General features: G+C 36.1%; 1 non-coding gene across 1 annotated transcript; it reads left to right on the forward strand.

Annotated features, from left to right (window-relative positions):
- Positions 1 to 365: 365 nt before the first annotated feature.
- TRNAR-ACG (transfer RNA arginine (anticodon ACG)) lies at positions 366 to 438 on the forward strand. The gene has a single exon. It is a non-coding gene; the product is annotated as a tRNA-Arg (tRNA).
- The last annotated feature ends 9,691 nt before the right edge of the window (positions 439 to 10,129 follow it).

The following is a 10,129-nucleotide window of genomic DNA, read 5'->3' on the forward strand; positions in this document are numbered from 1 at the left end:
TCTTATTTTAATGTAAAAGAAAAGAGAGAAGGGATCTTGGAGGAGATAAGAAGATATAGAAGCAATAAAGAGAAGAAAAATGAGGAGAAAACAAAAATCTATAAGGAGAGTAGTAAGATAGAAGAGTACAAGGATCAATTTTACATTCCTTACAAAAGCGAAAGGAAAGGTGGCTTTTTTGAGAGTGTTTATTCGGTTGTTGGAGATGAGCACAAGAAAAAGAACGAGAAGAAAGAGAAAAGAGAGAAAATAGGAGAGCTGTTCAAGAATTGGGAAAAGAGAAGAAAAAAATGCAACTTTAAGTAGGAATTTGGATTTTTACAATTTGTTTTACTTTTGTAGACACGATTTCGAGGCAGGGGTGGGACCTCATAGCCCAATGGTTAAGGCGTCGGTCTACGGAGCCGAAGATTCGGGGTTCGAATCCCCGTGGGGTCGCTTTTCTTTTAATAAAGTTAATAAATTACTTTTACTTAAAAAAGTTTACTTCTCATTCCTAGATTTTCTTTTCCTTGTTTTTCTTGTTCTCTTGCTGTTCCTCCCCTTTCTTTTTTTCCTCAGCTAGCTTCTGATACTTGCTCTTCTCTTCTTCACTCATTCCTTTCCATTTTCGAGAGAGCGTTGCCAAATAAGATCTGGGTGGCTCACTCTTCCCACCCTCAGCTTTCATCTTAGCATACTCTGCAGATGTGAACATGTTATAAGCCGAGACACTTCTCTTACCCTTCTCCCTTTTATTTCCGCTTTTCTTTTCAATACTTTTTGCGTTTTTCTTTTTCTCCATCTCCTCTTTATACTCATCAGTCAGTTTATAAGCTTCATATTTACTCTTGTATTCCTCCAAGTTTTCCTTGTACCTATCTTCATACACCTTTCTCTTTTCCTCATCTAATTCTCTCCACATTTTTCCAAACTTTTTGCCCTGTTCAGTCACTTTCACCTCCTTAAGTTCATCTTTTATGTTCTCTCTCTGATCCTGACAGAACAGGAAGTACCCAGAGGCAGGCTTTCTCGGTGCTTTAGAATCTTTGGATTTCCTAGCCATTGTTTTTTAAGGGGTCCTGGTCCCCCTTTATATTAAAATTTTGGGGGGAGATAAAGAAGGGAATCAACAAAATTAAAAATTTTATTAAATTCTAAACGAAGAATCTCTCCTAAAATACGTTCTACCCGTATCCTCTACTCTGTTTATATACTCATCTGCTAGCACTCCCTCCACTACCATGGAGTACAACCCTGGAGTCCCCCAATCGATTCTCTGCCATTTGGCTACCCAGCTCCTTTTAGGACTTACAACACCAACTATTCCCTTGAAACTGTCACTGGTCGTGTCCAAAACACTTCCACCTCTCAAAGCCTTGCAATTAGAACATCCTTGCCTTTTAAACTGAAGGTTTGTTTTTATCATTGAACAGTTCAAACAACTCCTTAACCTTCCCTTTAGTGTTGTTGGTATCTCTTTCTCCATGGGGTTGTGAAATTAAAAAACTTTTATTTCATAAAATATCAAACTCGGGTTTTACCCTCTTCTTTATCTCTAGAAAAAGATCTACCACCTCATCTCTAAGAGGATGCACCTCAAGATATTTAGAAATTGCATCTTCTAAGACCTCTGATCTGTTCTCTAAATAGAAGCTTTCTACAATCTTAGACTCCTCACACTCCTCAATAAAAGTTTCCCTGAGATTCTCCATTTCCAGAGATTTGTTGCAAAGGAAGTAGCAGAGAAAGGAACAAAGAATGTTCAAATTGTGAAAGTATCTCCTCTCTTTGGTATTTACTTCCAAAAACAATTGCGCTGCTGTTTCGTATCTCTTTAATGTTAAAATAATATTTATCAACTCTTCTTTACACCTCTTTTTGTTCATCTCCATGTTACTTTTATCATAAAGATCTATCATCTCTTGTATCACCTCAACACACTTCTCATATTCCATCTTTCTCTTTAGAAGCGAGAATTCTTTGGATTTGATATTGGCTCCAAGAGAATAACTCCCAACCAAATTTGCCAGATATCCAGCCTTGTTGTACATCTCAGTGGCTCCATCTAGATCTATCTTACTCAGTGTGTCACCAGCTTTGATGTACGAATATAAAGCCTGGTTCTTAGATCCATACTCCTTGGATATGAGAAAGGTATCTCCAGATACCTTGTAGTATTCACCAGATTTGATATAGTTCTTCTTCGAAGCCTCGTAATCCCCTATTTCTAGATATAACTCTGCTGATCTGTAGTAATCTGTTGGATAGAGCATTGTTTTCAGAAAAGATTTTTTCTCTTTTAGAGATTCAGCCAATTTCAACTTTTTTTGTATTTCTTCCTCCAGCCCGTCCATGGGTGGTGAGATGGGGAGAGGATGAAATACAAAAAAGTTATGAAAGATGCCATCTTATTTAATTAAAGCTGGTCTCTATGACAACTTGCTCCTTTAATGCTTCTGTTTCTATCTCTCTCCTTCTGAAGTGATTGTACATCACCATTCCAATTCCACTCACCACCAAGCCAAGGTAATTTATGGATCTGAGAGATATCTCCTTGGTACAAACGGAATACATAACAATAACTAGCTCTTTAAATATACCGGAGATGGATAGAAATACAACGGAGGTGTGTGATACCAAAACAAATTCTGATAGTAGAAGTAAGAAAGAGAGAACACCACTCACAAGAATGAGAAGAACATTTTTTTTGATGGCAAAGGATGTAGAGAAGAACTCTGAGGTTAGAACATTTTTAATACCCTCAAAAGCAATCGAGAAAGAGAGGAGTAGAATTGAAATTGGAAGACATAGATCCTTAATGGTGGTTAGCACGCCATTGGGTCTCATTTTTCTTTTTTCTATGAGATATTGAACAAATGCCCATCTGAAACCAGCCATAAAGGATGCTGTCACTATTAACGAAAACCCTTTAGTGTCAAAGACGGTATCTGTCATTGACGTGAGAAATACACCAGAGCCTATGGTAAAAATGGTGAGGAATAGAGAGATAGAGGGTATTTCAATCCCAAAAACAAACCCAGAAAGAAGAACAAAGACTGGTGCTGATGATTTAACCATTGTATAGAAAGCAAGAGAAACTATTCGTAAAGAGTATGAAGAGAGCCCTATGTCTATAGCACCGGTTAGGGCACAAGGAAAGGTGGTGAGGAAATGCCTAAAAAAGCTGCTTTTTTTGGGATTAGGAGTCCCTTCTTTTCTAAAAAGAGAAACCAAGCTTGCTAAAGCAAAATGAATTAAATTTTGCATTGATGTTATAAACAGGGGGAATCTAAAGTTGTATTCTTTTTTGGACAGGAAATACGAACTGAAGAAGCTTAAGGTTAGGGATATACAGTAATAGATGATTATACATAAAATTATATAGAAGTTCTTTTCTCTCAACATTTTGTTTTGCTCCGTTTATTTACTTTTGAGATTTTCGTTTTAACATTGTTTTAAGGTAATGGATACAAGACAAGGAGATTAGTAATTATAGCTTTATTAGAGAGCCTTAAGGAGTGTTATTTATGCAATCACAATCCTTCCCCGTGTAAAAATTCCGTAAATGAGTACTGCACTCCTAGGGCAATCTTACCCTGTGGATCTCTGTTTCAGAACATTTCTCCACGCAATTTACTCAAAAAACTCAAAGTTTATTTATAATGAAATGCTGTATCACATCTATTCACTTGGTTTAGTAACAAATACATTGTTTTTTATCATTTTAAGAAATCTATCCATGTAACTCTTGGGATTGGTACAAGACGATCCCTTCCTACAGAACATTTTATGAATTAAACTTTCCATCCTCTTTTTAACAGTCCAAGGTGTTAATATATCAACTATCCCTATGTAATATAACTCTTGTGGATATCCATTAATCTCATCCGATGCGTATCCTTTGAAGTCCCTGGAAAATATGCTATTTTTTGAGTGTATCACATCCTCCTCTTTTACTTCACACTTCGCCTTGGTCGGTTGTAGTTCTTTAGTACTCAAAATTGTTATAAATTTCCTGTCTTGATCTTTCGGTGTACAATGATTGATCCCAAGAAGTAAGCTATAGTCCATTAAATTATGGGAAACCAAGAAATTTACATCTTTCTCTAGTTGTTTAAACAGTAGAATTCGTTTACCAAATAAATACAACCTCTTCCCGTTAATTAACCAGTCTAAATCCTTTAATACCCTTCCAATACACTCTTTAGATGTTCTATTGTACAAAGATCCCTTAATATCATAAATTTCGTGTAGATCCCTTTCAAATGAAAAGATATTGTTCATTATGATAAAGTAATGTGTCCTATACTCCCTGGATTTGATTCTATAGCATCCATAGTACCTACAAATCAACGAATTTGGATTACCATTCAGATATTCTTGATAGTCATTCAGAAGATTTAGCAAACAATCTTTCTCCTCCCTTTTAAGGGTTTTAATCACGAAGTTATAGTTCTTTGTGAAGAATAGAATGGAATTTTTCTTTCTATAAGCCAAATAGTTCAAGATATACTCCGTATCAATATCTTTTAAAAATATTTCATGAGATATTCCATCTGATTTTCTTAACTCATCAAATATCCTACTTGAATAGGATTTAAAGTGAAACCTCATACCATCATTATTTATACCACTCGATATACTATAATGTTTCTCTTTATCTATTCTCCTTGTTTCTGTCACGTTATACAGTTCAGTTCTTCTAATACCTCTTAGCAGCATATAGATCAATCTATGTGTTTTAAAGTCAAGAAATTCTTGATGTTTCTCCATCTTATCTCCCGATGTTTGTTTTCCCTTAAATTTTAGGTTTTCATTAAAATAAAACATTGTTTGAGATAAAGCCCATTTTGTGCTAAGAATTTCTTGGGGCGTATTTCGCTAGATAACCTTTGTTATACTTCACTAACACGAAAATAAAAAAGTTTACCAAATTACTTTATTTAACTGAGCACATCGCTTCTCTATCAGTAGGTATGTACTTCTCGCATATCTTGAGAAACTCAGAAACCTCACAATATCTCTTGTCCCCATTTAAGTTGGTTTTGCATTCTGGTAGTATTTTATCCTTACCTTCATATTGTACCCTGACATAATGCTTATCATCTGGTGCCTTGTATGTCTCACAGATTATGTTAGCACCAAATTTGGGCCATCTTCTATCCTGGATCTTAAATGCCATAAGAAGTGGATAGATTGTAACATCGTGTGCAGATGTGATGTACATCTTCTTCTTATCAGAGGAATCTACAATCTTATTTTTGATTCTACCATGCAAATCTTTTAGAAGCTGACCGTGATACATCATAAGGTTCTCCTTCTTTTCTAAAAATCCAAAGAACAGATCTAAAGAATAATTCTCGATCTTTCTTGCAATATTAGGACATAGTCCCTTAAAGTACTTGCTTTTATTACCAATGGAAGAAGCAACAATATCAAATATTGAGTACACCGATAGATTATGGTCTAGTTTCGGATACCTCCCTTTGATATAGGTTCCAACCTCACTTATCATTTCATCCTTTTCAATTTCAAGCTTTTTTTTAAATTCTTTTTTTTCCTCTACCAGCTTAGCACATCTTCCAAAACTGTAGCTTTCACTACTACTAGTTCCCTTCTTTATGACATTTATTGTTATTGGAGACGGGCTAGGTGTGAATAGTCCCTTTACAAGAGATTGAAGGCTCTCAATAGTTCTTTGAAAATCAGTTGATACCAAATACACCTCATCAAAATCAAACCTTTCTTTGATAAATCCACTTTTCACATAATTCTTTCTAATCCTCCTTCCAAAATCATACAGCCTTTTCTTTCCATGGTCTGTTAACTGACCAGGTGCACATTCTCCCTCAAACACAGTGTTATACAAAAGTTTAAAGGTTAAAGGATGTTCTTTCTTCTGAGTCTTAAAGACGTTTTTCACAAACTCTATTACTCCACCTTTACTTTTCTTCGGTAATTTCTCAGTTACCTCATTCCTCTTAGTACAAAGAGTCAATTTTCCAAATGGTTCGTTATATGAATGTAAAGGCGCTCTTTCTCCATGTCTATGAAAAATATTCACTAGTACTAATTTAAGCTGACTTCCTTCCATCTCTAACCCCTCCAGTTAAAAAAATTCACTTTTCTCCCAAAGGTAAAATCAAAAATTGCGAAAGAAAGGTAAATTCAAATCTTTAATTTAAAAATTAAGCCTTTAAGTCTCTTCCCCACCTTTTTCTTGTCTCTTTCCTCAACTTAGCTATAACATCAACTACTCCTACTTCGTTCTTAATCTCAGCTATGTCAATGGAGCCAATAACAGGTTCTTTTCTTTGTATTGGCATGATAATTCCCTTATGCTGCTGGACCTCAGACTTCTTGGCCTCCTTGCGATCTTTGTAGATAGTAAGTTTGCTAACATAGGTTTTAATCCTCTCAACATTCTGTTCAAAGGCTTCCTTATTACTGTTCCTTCTTCTCTCATCCACAGCTATTCCCAACCTCCTTGCTTGCCTGAAGTCCAATCCAGCACTATCTACCTCCTCTAGAGTGAAACCCCTTCCTAATCTCTCTTTAGTGTTATATCTTATCGTAGGGCACCTTACAATGGGCCTTAGCTTTTCTAAGGGCATCGGGTATATCTCCTTACGTTTTTCATTTCTAACTCTTTTCCTCTTTAGCTTCTTTGCTGGCTGATCAAACCAGGTCTTAAACCTTATAGCCGTCTTTCTAAAGTGGTTGTTTGGCAATTCGTTGTTGTGCTTCATCTTCCAGGGGGTGTTTTTCTGAAAATTTTTATTTTTCATTTTGTTGGATAGAAACTAAAATTAGAATCATTTCCATCCATTTTAATAGCTCCACAAAGTAATTCCCTGCAATCCCCCTTCTAATTCCTGGCTTCTACACAAAACAATTTCAATTGGAGAGGTAGATACTTTCCTGGAACCGAGGCCCACAGGGTACGGTTGCTCTAGGCGAGCGGTAGCCATGTGGAGAGGGTTTTTACACGGGGAAGGACCGTGACTACCCCACTCCGGGGTCCCAAGGGGGTCTGCCGCCCCTGAGGGACACTGGAAGGGTGTCGTAGTGCCCAGCCCACTGTCACAGGTGGGGAGATACTTTTAAGAATGAAAAATTTTACCCCTTAAAAATGGGAGAAAAGGATCTGAATGTAGAGGGGGCGCGTGCTATAGGAAGAAAGAAAACAACGGTTGCCAGATCACTTTGTTGTAAATTCAGTGGTCCATTTTCAATAAAGATAAACAATGTGCCTCTAAAGAATGTGGAGGATAAGCTTATGAGGAGTAAATTTAAGGAAATAATAAACATAGTGGGAAGAGAAAATTTGGAGGATCTTCTTTTTGAGATCTCCACCGGATCTGGTGGTCCAGTGTCCAAGGTCTATGCTGCCAGACAGGCATTTGCCAAGAGTATAGTGGCATACTATGGGAAATATCGAGATGAGTGGGAGAAGCAAGAAATAAAGCGTAGAATCATGTTATTTGACAAGTACTGTCTTGTTACCGACTCGCGTAGAGCTGAGCCAAAGAAGTATGGTGGTCCAGGTGCACGTGCAAGATATCAAAAATCGTACCGTTAATTTTAAATAAACCTGCGGTTTAACTCCTATATATCCAGGTACCCCAAAGTAATTTTTATTTAAGTTAGCCTGTCTCTTACCTTAACTCCTGTCTTGGAGGGTATCTCCAGGATGGAAGGTAATAAATTTTTATATTCCCTTATCTTACACTCAATCTTTCTATAAGCAAAGTCGCAGATGAAAAGGATTGCTATATCCTCTCTGGAAGTTAAATCCCTAAAATGTCCTATTATCTCATCTTCGTTGCTTTCCAAACTTACAACTATCAAATTATTGTTTTCCCTATCTACCTCTATACCCGTAAACATAAACCCGGTTATTGTATCCTCGTCTCCAATTATTCCTACAAGTGTTCTCTCCTTTACCATAAGAAGGGTTAAATGTGAAAGTATAACCAAAGATTTGTTATAGAGCTCTGGCTCTAAGCAAATAAATCTTCTTTGATATTATTGATCACTCTTTCCTTTGTATTTAAAATTCTTTGTTTTGTTTGTCCAAAATGGATGTAGTAAACTTGGACTATATCTGTGGACAAGCTGATCTGCCATTTTGTAGAATAATGAAGGATAAGATGTCTAATTACGTGGGTAGAAGCACCAAAATATTTAACATAAAGATATTCTCTCCTAGTACCATTTCCTTGTTGATAGTAACAATTCTTTGTACCATAAGAATTGTAAGGAACACTAAAAAACATTACTCAGCCGTAGGGAGAAAGGAATTAACGGTGTTTTTTTACCTTTACATAGGATGTACATTCCTAGACATCTTTCTCATCTCGGATTTAATTTATTACTTTGGAGAGAGTTCGTATTTATTGTGTAACTCTCTGCAACTCTCCTTCATTAACACAGCGTTTTTTTGCTTGTTTGTTGGTAGTCTGATGTCTACCTCTCCTATGGGAGAAGGAAGGTTTGGAAGTTTAATTCTTTTAAGAATCTTTTGCATTTTCTACTTCACTCTTTCCTTTGTCCTGATCTATCTCTCTCTTCTCTCTAAATCTTCTCCTTTGCTCTTTCTCACTCTTTTTATTTCAAACTTTGTACTTTCGTTGGCTTATCTCATCTCTCAACTCGTTAGACTGTTTTATCTGGGTGCTGAGGTATGGGCCTATGGCACCCTAGGAATCTCCTTTATTTTTTATTTTCTTTCTATCTCTCCTCTAATTTATGGCTCTAACTTCATAGCTCTTCTCTCTGATCGATACTTAGATGCTCTTTTCTTCATCCATCTCTTCTTTTTTTGTACTATCATTATGATCCATAAATATTGGCTCTCTATCTGTGACAACGAGGTGGAATGTACAGCTATTAGAATGTAAAGAATGGATCTTTATTAAATATCCCTTTACTCATCCTTTTTTTATGGAATTAATCACTTCTACTGGAAAGTTAACCTTTTGTGCTACACTAATACCAAAACTTGTATCACACATCCCGTCCTCAATTTCATAAAGAAGAACCACCTTGTCTTTATCCACAATGCTCCTAACTCTCTTGTTTACCACGTCTTTAGTACACAGTTCCGGGAAGTGAGTAGCAAAGAACGTAAAACATCCTTTAGAAATTAAGTACTCCTTAACTGCTAGTGCAATACTCAATCCATCTATAGCACTAGTACCTCTTCCCAGCTCATCTATTATCACCAAGCTTTTGTTTGTCCCATTTCTGCATATCCTAGAAATGTCCATCATTTCTACCATAAAGGTGGACAGTCCCTTACTGCTACAATCATTAGCACCCACTCTAATGAAAATACCATCAAAAATAGGAAGGATACACCTCTTAGCAGGGACATAACACCCTACCTGTGCCATAACAGAAATAATTCCACATAATTTTATGAAGGTACTCTTCCCACCCATATTAGGACCAGTTATAACACAAAATCTTTTACTTGTACCAGAGTCATTCCCACTTCTCATATCAATACTATTCTTGATACACCCTGTCTCCTCCAAGAGTGGATGAAAACCTTCCTCAATCAAGTACTCTCCTTTTATAGAAAAGACAGGTCTGGAGTACCCCTCACATCTCCTACTAAAGGATTGCAATACATCAACGTAACTTATTAAATAGTTATAAACTTGTATGTTATTCAAATACTCCATTAAATAATCGATTATTCCCTGTTTCACATCCATCTCTTCTTTAGAGTACCTAGAGGTTAAATTCTCATACTCCAAATTCAACTCTGCCAACCTCTTTGTAGTAAAGTTAACACCACCCTTTAAAACACTAATTTCTATAAACTTGTTATCTTTAAACTCTTTACTTTTATATTCATTTCTACTGATTTTAAAACTATAAATCGATGATTTATTGATGTTCCTTTCTAATTTCACCTTTCTATACACTTCAACTATCCTTTTATATTCAATCTCTACCTTCTCTTCTACTTTCTTTATGCATTTCTCTATCTCCTTTAAATTCTCATTTAAATCATTTCTAATTACAAACTCACCACTCTTAGATCTCTCTAGATCAATAACTCTTTCTATCTCTCCTAGTAACGGAATAAACCCACTGTAAATAGAACTTAATGGTGAGATTATATCTTCATTAA

The sequence above is a fragment of the Nylanderia fulva genome, unplaced genomic scaffold, assembly GCF_048542155.1.
Source record: "Nylanderia fulva isolate GAGA-0341 unplaced genomic scaffold, ASM4854215v1 Scaffold46, whole genome shotgun sequence".
Classification (NCBI taxonomy): Eukaryota; Metazoa; Arthropoda; class Insecta; order Hymenoptera; family Formicidae; genus Nylanderia; species Nylanderia fulva.